This window comes from Dreissena polymorpha, chromosome 10, assembly GCF_020536995.1.
Source record: "Dreissena polymorpha isolate Duluth1 chromosome 10, UMN_Dpol_1.0, whole genome shotgun sequence".
Classification (NCBI taxonomy): domain Eukaryota; kingdom Metazoa; phylum Mollusca; class Bivalvia; order Myida; family Dreissenidae; genus Dreissena; species Dreissena polymorpha.
This window is the reverse complement of record NC_068364.1, coordinates 86882086-86892783: the sequence shown is the minus strand read 5'-3', so window position 1 is coordinate 86892783 and position 10698 is coordinate 86882086.

Here is a 10698-nt window from a genome sequence, read left to right as displayed (position 1 = left end):
TACTACATCGGGTTTTTCTGGAAAGCGTTCTTGGTTCTCAACACATAGCGGCGATCTTTTGTATTTACGGGTGCTAGCAACGCAATAGTAGAAGCTTAGTAGAAGGTTTAGCTTGTTTATATTCACAGTTCTCAATACATTGACAGTTGGATACGAGTTCATCAATTACTCAGGCATACTATAGGCAACCTCGAAAATGCTTTATAATCGCTAAAACCGAAAACAACTAAATATATTATATTAAATATATTTATAAAAATTTTAAAAATGTAGTCGGCGTTTACGCCGACTTTGAAATAAAGTTAGCAATTTACTTTTCTAAATTATTGAATACAATTAAACAAAAGTTAAACTATTGTGTCGTGTTTTTCACTTGTAAGCTGCATATTCACCGCATGAAATGTGTGTTAGCATTGTCAAACCACACATTAGTGTGAGTAAATAAAAAATATACTACGGGAGAGAACTTCATATGTGTCCTCATATGCCTTGTTATGAGTATCTTTCTTCATTATCGAAATATATCGTATGTTTATATTTGATTTAAACGCAGTTTTCTTTCGTCACATTTAAATCACACGTCAATAGCGCCGTCATGCGAAAATGGGTCTTATGCGTTTCGGCAAGCGTTTGTTAAACCCAACATGTGCTCTCGCGCAGTCAGGCCATAGGCGACGCTGTTCGCTTTAAAATCACTCAATATGTTATGTTTCTCCTTACCAGAAGGAGGGATAGCTGAGTGGGCTATTTATATGATGGGCGCATATGGAATAAGACCCATTTTCGCATGACGAGGGTCATTACAAATCTCATTGCGAATTGAAAATCCCACATTTAAAAACAATGCTTTTTGATACAAAATTGAATTCAAAATAGCAAACTTGTTAATAATGGCAGCCTATCGACGCATTAAGGAATGATTTCCAGACGTGCTGACCAAGTACGGCAAACATTGTGGTATGATAATTAAACGATTTTCTCTTATCGTGACACTATACTATTTCGCTAATGATTGTTTTCTCATCTTGGAGGCGAAATTGAAATTCTGCGAGATGGATTGTAACGCGTTATTGTAACAGGGCCACAATTTGTGTCGTTTGAGCATACAGAGAGTAGTCCGGAATTCCTTACACTGAACAGTGCTACATCCTTTGAATTGAGCACATACGCAGTGATGTAGCAAAAATTCAGAGGTTGTATCTCGAATCAGCTTATTAAATATTCGAAAATATTCATGCGTGTCTGTTGGCGTTATGTTAAAGTCACTAAGATGAAAACTGAAACAGCTTCGCCTAAAAGCGCATTAGTGCTCTATACCTATGTTTATGTTAGCGTTGTTGACACCGTGTGAACTGCTCGGGTAACAAGTAAAGCATAAACAGCAATGTTTATATACTTTTATTCCTCCATATACAAGATACGAAGATTATTGTATATTTTGAATTTGTATATGGTGTCAAAAATCAAAAGTTTTGTACACGGAACTTTCATTATGAATTTATATTCTTGGTGAGATAGTCATTTGATATTAGAAAAAATATTCCTTTAATATGATGGTGACTGCAAATTTTCTTTATATTAAGTTCTCATTACCATTTTCATCATACTTTCTTTGCTTTCAGAACTTCCAAAAAAGCATGCTGTTTTTATTTTGTCTTAGTTATTTCTATGAAATAATAAGGATGATAAAAAGTGCACACAAAACTCGACCCGTGCGCTATGACACACACTTTTTAAAGTTGAATGGCGTGTGTTCATTTCAAACTTGCGATTGATTTTGAAAAATGAATTGCGTGTTAAATTATGCAATAGCGAACATCTTCAGTGCCTTCAGCGCTTTGATTACATATTGTATGCAAAGTGAGCCGAAGTTGAATGTTAAGAAAGACATTATAGAAAAGATCTTATACGATGTTGTATGTTCAGTTGCCGAAACAGTCTGAAAAGCTATAAAAAACGCGACACAACGTGCTCAAACTTAAACAAAAAAACAGTGGAAGGTACAATTCACGGGGCCAATCGTTGAAAAGATTGAAGGGGAGACCCGTTTTAATTGTGAAATATGTAAAACTTCATCGAAGGCATGCAATCTAAGCATAGTTTGGGCATATGAAGGTATTTGAAAAATAAAATTGTATAATACTGAATAGACACTGTTGAAATCGTTTAAATTAAGTTGCTAGTATGTTTATTTTGATTTTTTGCATGAAAATAACCATAATTATTTATTTTTAGGTCATAAAGAAAAGTTAAGAATAATTTTCCAAAACTTAGTAGTAACGTTAAGAATAAAATTTCAGAGTTAAGAATTATTTTTGAAAATCTGGTAGTAACGTTAAGAATTTCACAAAACCTTATCTGAAGCTCTGTTCTACTACTACTTCTACTACTACTACTACTTCTACTACTACTACTACTACTACTACTACTACTACTACTACTACTACTACTACTACTACTACTACTACTACTACTACTACTACTACTACTACTACTACTACTACTACTACTTCTACTACTACTACTACTACTACAACAACAACTACTACTACTACTACTACTACTACTACTACTACTACTACTACTACTACTACTACTACTACTACTACTACTACTACTACTACTCCTCCTCCTCCTCCTCCAACTACTACTACGACTACTACGACTACTAGCACTAGTACTAGCACTAGTACTACCACTAGTACTACCACCACTACGACAACTACTACTACTACTTCTACTACTACTTCTACGACTACTACTACAACTACTACTACTACTACTACTACAACAACAACAACTACTACTACTACTACTACTACTACTACTACTACTACTACTACTACTACTACTACTACTACTACTACTACTACTACTACTACTACTTCTTATACTACTACTACTACTACTACTACTACTACTACTACTACTACTACTACTACTACTACTACTACTTCTACTACTACTACTACTACTACTACTACTATTACTACTACTACTACTACTACTACTACTACTACTACTACTACTACTACTACTACTACTACTACTACTACTACTACTACTACTACTACTACTACTACTACTTCTACTACTACTCCACCTCCTCCTCCTACTACTACTATTACTACTTCTACTACTACGACTACAACGACTACTAGCACTAGTACTACCACTAGTACTACCACCACTACGACAACTACTACTACTTCTACTACTACTACTACTACTACTACTACTACTACTACTACTACTACTACTACTACTACTGCTACTACTACTACTACTACTACTACTACTACTACTACTACTACTACTTCTACTACTACTACTACTACTACTTCTACTACTACTACTGCTACTGCTACTTCTGCTACTGCTGCTGCTGATGATGATAATGCTGCTGATGCTGCTACAACAACAACACCAACTACTACTACTGCAACTTCTACTACTACTACTACTACTACTACTACTACTACTACTACTTCTACTACTACTACTGCTACTACTACTACTACTACTACTACCACTACTACTACTACTACTACTACTACTACTACTACTACTACTACTACTACTAATACTACTACTACTACTACTAATACTACTACAACTGCTACTACTACTACTACTACTACTACTATTATTATTACTTCTACTACTACTGCTACTTCTGCAGCTGCTGCTGCTTCTACTTCTTCTATTACTACTACAACTAATACTTCTACTACTACTACTACTACTACTACTACTACTACTACTACTACTACTACTACTACTACTACTACTACTACTACTACTACTACTACTACTACTACTACTACTACTACTACTACTTCTACTACTACTACTACTACTACTACTACTACTGCTGCTAATACTACTACTTCTACTACTACTACTACTACTACTACTACTACGACTACTACTACGTCTACTACTACTACTACTACTACTACTACTACTACTACTACTACTACTACTACTACTACTACTACTACTACTACTACTACTACTACTACTACTACTACTGCGACTACTGTTTTTTCCAAGTATAAAATTTCCACCAGTCTTAAGACTTAAGATGAAATTGAGTCTTCAACGAATACGTGACATTTCGTTTGTGTTGTACGTATTTTTAGTTGGTCGCGTTAGCGGCCAGCTAAATTAACAGAACATATTTTGCAAATCGGTATGTGTTTTGAGGCTTAAGTACGGAAAGAACCGCATCTCACTTTGCTAAGGACGATTGCAAGCAGACGACATATGATTCAACTCTAGCAGTGAGTGTATTTACTCTCTACCAGTTAGTGTGTATACCAGCTTGTAGAACGACATTGACCAGTCTAGTGTTCATCATTGAAATCTGTACATATTGGCTGCTTTTAGGGAAAACGGGGCTTAATGCACGTCAAATAAGATTAGCCAGTGCACATTGATTAGCCTGTGCAATGTGCACGAGCGAATCAAGGACGACAACAGCGAACAACTTCAGTGCCTTCAGCGCTTTGATTTACCTCTTCCACGCATAAACGTAATTTTGAATACATGGCGCTGTGAAACATATGTATTTTAATTGTTTATGAATATATGAAACACAGCAAATAACCATTCAAGTATTTAAAGTTTTGCGACAAAATAAGTTGGTTTTATCCCGGATGCACAAAATCTTCAACAGATAAATATATGTCCAAAATGTATTTCTGAAACAAATGCTTTATAGGTATGGCTACAAGCGAAAATGACAAGCGCTTTTGAACCTTCTTGATGGCTTCATGCTGTCTCCGAAAAACCTCATTGTGTGTTCATTTTAAACAAGCATGTCGTGTTGTTGTTTTTTAAAACAATAATAGTAGATCATGTATGTCACACGTGCCATTCTGATTATTACGCTTTGAGCTGCGTGAAGTTGGCACTGCCATCGACATTCGAATATCGAACTGGGGCGTATGTCGAGCCAGCTCTGACACCGACATTCGGCAAAAGTCCCGAATATCGAGCTGGGACGAATGACGAGCTAGCTTTGACATCAACATGCGGCAAAAAGCCCGAATATCGAGCTGGGGCGAATGTCGAGCCAGGTCTGACATCGACATTGTGCAAAAGTCCCGAATATCGAGCTGGGGCGAATGCCGATCCAACTCTGACATCGACATTCTACACTATTCCCGAATATCCATCTGGTGCGAATGACAAGCCAGCACTGACATCGACATTCGGCAAAAGTCCCGAATCTCGAGCTGAAACTAATGTCGAGCCAGCTTTAGATTAATATTGTTATTATCAAATTTGATGGAACCATTTACTGAAATACATGTTATATACATAAATATTTAAAATACGAATATATTCTTCACCTTTTATTATTAGTTGTTTTCGGTACTAAAAGAACACTCTTTACTAAAGCTCGATAATACACAAAATTTATGAACTCGTTTAATCAAATATGGTCGAAAATTCCAAATCCTGAATATACACCTTATCATTTAACAAGTATTTTATTATAGATATTCCCCAACCTGTTAAGAGCGTCAGTTTATCAGTTGAACGCAAATATAGTAATAATTGAATATTAAATCGCCTAAAAGAATTTTATTTAGGAGACAGGTTATGCATTTTTTTATTCTTTATAAAGTGCATATGACGTATATTTAAAAACTACACAGATTTCTCTTCATTCATTGAGGTCATATAGAACGAAAGCTCAGCAAGCTTGCATCATGCTGCATCGGAAACTCTTTCAGGCATGTTAATAAATAATAACACGCATGATGTTGTTATTATTTTTATCAATAAAAACAGATAAATATTATATATCTCAAATGCCGTTATGTTTCAAAGATTTCACAACATACAGTGTAGTTTGGAATATAAAGTGGTTAATTATTTAAGTATCTAATTAATAACTTTTGGTTTTGTTACAATGCTTAATCAGTATTGCATCGAAAAATACTGTATAGAGTAAAAAGCATATAAAATTAATTGTTACGTTTGAACCATATTTGAATAAAACATAAATATTGTGGCAGCTTTGTTACCTGCTCGTTTCTCAAACGATCGTATGATGTAATAATAAACACATGGACACTTATCAAATGATTGTTTCATTTGTTAACGTTTATTTTTGTGACAAAGTCCGATGACCGAGAATCTACATGCAGGGACTATACTAATGCAAAAAATGCAACACAACGAAAAACAGACAGGACCTGGATTTTTATAAAATGATACGCCCTTTAAACGAAAAATACCATTAAACCGCAAAGTGTCGTATCTGATTAGCCTGTGCGAACGGAACAGACTCATATGTGACGATACTTAAGTACATGCATTAAGCCCCATTTTCCCAAAGCGAGGCTAGTATTTAAGTCATCGGATAAGAATTCTTGTTTTAACAAAGAGCGAGAAATAAATAACCACTAATGCAGATGTCAAAATATGTAAGAGAAATTGCTTTACCTCGTTAAGTATCATGACTCTAATCTCCTAAGCACACGATTTGGAGTATTATCATAAAGTACAAAATGGTGATAAGAACTGCTCAGTATTTTTAAGTATTACAGGTATTTGAAAGAGGGACCATTCTATGGGAACAATGGGTTTGTTAGAAGGTCATTTTTTTAGCCGTGCTCTAAGCAAACGGGGCTTAATGCACGTGCGTAAAGTTTCTTCAAAATAGCCCGTGCAGTCCGCACAGGCTAATCGGGGCCGACACTTTCCGCCTAGATCAGTGTTTTTTTAAATGAGAATTTAGAAGAGATTAAAAAATCCGTAAAGCGGAAAGTGTTGTCCCGGATTTTTCTGCGCGGATGTCATTGCTAATCTGTGACGACACTTTTCGCACATGCATTGAACTTGTTTTTTCCAGACCGTGGCTCATTTATAAAAACGTTCTGCAGTAACGCCAGAGATTTAGAAAACAGCACAAACAAGTAATCTTACAATTCAAGTATTTAATTTCTACCTACCTAAAGTTTAATTCTGCTGGAATATTGGTATTTTGTCGGATGGTCCTGAAAAGAAATGCTCACGAAAATGTTCGTATGGTTTTTACTTAATGTATCATGAGCAACAGCTATGACACAATATATGACCCGCGAAAATGGGTCTGATGCCACATGCGGACAGCGTAGCTCCAACTATATATCTAAGAACGGCCTAAGTTCGCGGTAGCGTAATGGTAATGGTGTCTGTCTAGCAATCATGTGGTCCCGGGCTTGATCCTAACGGGTTTCATGGAGCCATCTTTAGATCTCTTAATACATCAAAGACCATTTCAGACAATTGTCTGTCGATAAGCCTAAAGCTTTTGATGCATCGAGATAAAGTAATAGGTTTAAAATGATCCTTCCACGCAATTATATAGTTAACATATTTTGAAAAGAATTAGACCAGTATACTGGTATTTACGAAATGACGTGTTGTGCACTAAACTTAACGCTGATCGATATATCCTGAGTGTTCTCCGTCCTATTTCATCATTTATATTCATTATACGCAAGGTACTGTTGATATTTCATGTTGCGAAGGATCACCATGTGTAACAACTTTATTTGTATTTAATATGTTATTGAAGTTTATTATATTTTCGTGCAATTGAGCTTACCTATATATGTGTAATATATAGCAGGTGATGCTTAGAATTAAATAACGAATTGTCCCCAAAATATGTTACAAAGCAATAGAGTTGAAACCTACTTTCATGTTTGGTTACCTCTGACCCCATTAAAATATGTTTTTAAATAATAGACACGCATCTACATTTTTAGGCAAATAACTTGCTTTATGAAGTTGTATCGTTTTCGATACTTTAAACATTGTATACTATACAAGTATTAACATTAAAATTGACAGATGTAATATAAGTGTCATCTTTAATAGTATCATTATGGGGTTTAGTAAGTTTGTATTAACTCTTATTCATATTTATTATAATTTTAATAATTTACAGTAACAGAAAGAAGTGTTAAGCCATTATATTGCGTCAAAAAAAATATTTTTAGAAATAAAACCGCGTCGGGAAAATAAAATAATCTTGGATTGTGTTATACTTTACATTGTACATGCGCAAATTCTGTGTATTATAAGAGAACGCAAATTCTGTGCATTAAAAGAGAAATTATATTAGTGTATCCAATTGTACTAAGGTCAGGTAAGTCATCATCATCATCATCATCATCATCATCATCATCATCATCATCATCATCATCATCATCATCATCATCATCATCATCATCATCATCATCATCATCATCATCATCATCATCATCATCGTCACCATCGTCATCATCACCATCATCATCATCATCATCATCATCATCATCATCATCATCATCATCATCATCATCATCATCATCATCATCATCATCATCTTCATCTTCATCATCAGCATTACCATCGTCATCATCATGATCAATCATGATCATGATCATCATCATCATCATCGTCATCGTCATCATCATCACCAGCAGCAGCAGCAGCAGCATCACCAATATTCATCATCATCATCAGCATCATCATCATTATCAATCCCGGGGGAAATGAGGGACGACGGTACAAAAATCCTCCTCCAGTCAGTTCTGTTGTGTGCTGCTGAGAGTAATTCATCCTTTTATGGGAAAGGATGTCCACTCTTTTACATTATCAATTCATTTTTTTCTGACGGCCTCGACATTGACCTCCCTCTAGCGTGTCCTGGAAAACAGTCTTGCACAGAGACTTGTGTCTGTTGACGTGTCCAAGCCAAGCCAGCTTTCGTCGTTAGACGGTCGCCAGTAGAGATTCTTGTGGACAAACAAGTGATGCAGTCATGTTCAAGCGTATTCGTTGTTCATGTGCTACGTATAGGAAATGCGGAACAATCATCAGAGACGTTTTTGTTCAAATGCCTGTACCCTGCGTTCTGTGTCCGCTCAAAGCGTCCATGTCTCGCATCCTTGGAGAAGGATTGAAGCTACGATGGACTTGAAGTGCCTGTACGTGGTGGGGAAGCTGATGGAAATGCTTGTCCACAACCTGCTCAGTCTGGCCATCGCTGCGGTCGCCGTGGAAATTCGTATGGCTTAGTCAGTGAAAATGATTCAGTTAAAAAACTTCTTATTCTTTCAAGTTCACAAAAGCGTATGTTGCACTTAATTGCATATTACTTCATATTTACACACATTGTAATTTGCTAATTAAATTAAACTTTTCACCTTATTATTTTGTTTTTCGTGACCATAATACTATTAAATGTGTTTTGTTTATTATTAAATATGGTTGAGTGTTTCATTTTACAACATTTGTTTTATTTTTTGTTGTTTTCCGAATTGTGTGTTAAGAGAGGTGATTATTTTGTATAGATGATATACCGACATGTTAAATTTATACATGTAAAGAAACTTGTGAATATTGAGTGCATTCAAAACCATAACGCGGTCCTAATTTATAACATTTTTGTAGTTACATTTGTTTTGTTAAGGAACATTGAACCCGATTTTTTTAAACATTGGAATTACTGTTAGTCAATAAAAAGTGAACAATACAAGTCTACTGTACTTTTGTTTTTTTTTGTTTTGATTCAATATTACTAAACTTGTATATACTAAACTAATATATATTTACCTGCACCCATCGTTTATCGAGTTGCGGATCTCCAATTAGTGGAGACGAATTGAATCAATGATGATATAAACTTTCAATGTCAAAAGTTTTTATTCTTTATCTATTAGTTATATGTATATCTCAGAAACCTAAAACACATATTGCATTTCATCAGCATACTCGAAATATCAAGTCAGAACACCGTACTGTATATTCACCTCTGTTCGTAAACTATATTCGCGTTTACTTTCGAAAATAAAAAAAGAGTCAATGGCGGGATAAATACAATATCGGGTAAATGTCAGCACATATAAGTTTACTTTTTCGGCACGAAAATTCAAAGCGACAATGCTTCTGCTTTATGTTCTCTACGTGTAACTAAATAAGCGTATATATATCTAGTATTTTCTATACGCATGATATCATAAGCAATCGGTAGTGAATTAAAATGCTCATTAAATTACAATGAATTTTTGTTAAGTTACTGTATCTTCATACTCGTAATCTGCGTTAAGATAATAACATGACAATAATTATAATTAAATCCAAGTAAAATCACAAATAAGCACAAAACACCGATTTATAAAAAAAGAAATAAATTTAAAACTTACCCAAACCTTATATCACATTGTTAAATGCAATTTATTTTGTATTATATTTATAGATGAATGATGCCGAATCTGGCACTTTGTTCACCACATTAAACATATTGTTGTTCAATTCATTTTATCATAGTTACTTGGTAATTTTTGTTCTGATATTTTTCAATATTATGCGAAAGTCATTATCCAGACACGTTTTTGGATTATTGACGCAAAGCGGCAATAATACACAGTAGCCAATCTTCAGCCTAATTTGCATATTACTGCAAACTTCGGAGCACTTCTGTCTACGCCGCAGAACTAACTCTCTGTTTACGCAATTTGACGATAAAAGCCGTTACCGAGAAAAAGTATCCGAATGTACTATAATCGATTCACACAGGCGATATTTTGTTTGTATATCTCTTTTTAATACTTTCCTATTGTTGTGAAAATGTTAGTACATGCGCATTGAAAATGCACGGAAATAGCCGATATGAAAATGCACGGAAATAGCCGATCATATCGGCTA